The following is a 1,842-nucleotide window of genomic DNA, read 5'->3' on the forward strand; positions in this document are numbered from 1 at the left end:
GTTCGTGAGATTTAAATGGTACAAATTACCTCATTTGCATGTTCGTGAGATTTAAATGGTTCCGACCGCACAACACAGTATTCATGGGCGAACCCCGTACGGGTACAAAGTAGTGCTACACAATACTAGAGAAAGGTGCAGAAATTGTTCTGTGCAGAAATCCTACGGTCTCACAGCTTTGCCTAACTCTGTGACCACCTTAACGGTCTCGCTTAAGTTCTGCCTAACTCTGTGATCGCCCCGACGGTGTCCCTAAAGTTTTGCCTAACTCTGTTACCGCCCCAACGGTGTCCCTAAAGTTTTGCCTAACTCTGTGACCGCACCAACGGTACATGTTGCAGTTCTGGCTAATATCGCTATGGCGCTATGAGACCGTAGGATGGTCAAGGAAGGCCTCATAGCCTGCATGTTTTATGCCTGATGAGAAGACAAGACCTCACAGGCTGCGTGTTTTATGCCTGATGAGAAGACAAGACCTCACAGGCTGCGTATTTCATGCCTGATGAGAAGTTAAGACCTCATAGGCTGCGTGTTTTATGCCTGATGAGAAGACAAGACCTCACAGGCTGCGTGTTTTATGCCTGATGAAAAGACAAGACCTTACAGGCTGCGTGTTTAATGCCTGATGAGAAGTTAAGACCTCACAGGCTGCGTATTTCATGCCTGATGAGAAGTTAAGACCTCATAGGCTGCGTGTTTTATGCCTGATGAGAAGACAAGACCTCAAGGCTGCGTGTTTTATGCCTGATGAGAAGACAAGGCCTCACAGGCTGCGTGTTTTATGCCTGATGAGAAGACAAGACCTCACAGGCTGCGTGTTTTATGCCTGATGAGAAGACAAGACCTCACAGGCTGCGTGTTTTATGCCTGATGAGAAGTTAAGACCTCATAGGCTGCGTGTTTTATGCCTGATGAGAAGACAAGATCTCATAGGCTGCGTGTTTTATGCCTGATGAGAAGACAAGACCTCACAGGCTGCGTGTTTTATGCCTGATGAGAAGTTAAGACCTCGTGACCGCCCCCCCCCGTTCTGATAACAGGATGTGCTCTTTAGCCTAATTAAGCACATTCATTAAAAACTAATAGAGTGGAAATTGTAGATTGCTTGTGTGCAGGATAGCTAGAAAAGCCAAGAAAAGTCGGAGCAGAAATGTTCTTTTCCACGTTAGGAGAAAGCTTTAATCTTCCGCCTCTCGTGCCCCCCCCCCCACTTCTTATATATAGTACATGACGGAGTTTCTTGTACATGTATATGATTGTATATGATATATCTGGCATATGTATGTTAACAATCATAAAATTTCCTAAAATGTTACCCTTCGGAAAAGCTTCCATTTCTCCATATAATCATGAGGTTAAATCAAACCTGCTTGACACATTGCAAATGCCCCATTGTAATCCTATCGGATATGATAATAATTTACGTAATTTACAAAATACTCCCAAAAATATTTGGCAAAAAAATTATGTTTCCGTGCTTTGTAATGTAATAGAGGGGCAGCGAGCAGGCAAAAATGTGTGTAACGGGACACGGCATTGAATTTCAGATATTGCCCCTCCCCCGCACATGAAATGGTACAGTCCGCCTGTGGTGACCGCCTATTGTGCCCGCCTCTCGTGCCCTACTCCAGTACTCGCGTCACCCCTTACTCTCTATTTGCGGTCCAAAACGAGGTCCCAGTGTGAGGTACAGCCCCTGCATCATCATCATGGCTACCGCGGGCCAACAAACAAACGTGAAAACACTTCTCTTCGTTTTACCAAGAAAGGAGCTATCGCCACGGGTTTCGTGGAGCCGTAAGTGACTTACAGAAGGCCGAAGTTCTCCAGGATGTGGTTCTT

The sequence above is a fragment of the Branchiostoma belcheri genome, unplaced genomic scaffold (assembly GCF_001625305.1).
Source record: "Branchiostoma belcheri isolate BF01 breed outbred unplaced genomic scaffold, Haploidv18h27 scaffold2, whole genome shotgun sequence".
Lineage (NCBI taxonomy): Eukaryota > Metazoa > Chordata > Leptocardii > Amphioxiformes > Branchiostomatidae > Branchiostoma > Branchiostoma belcheri.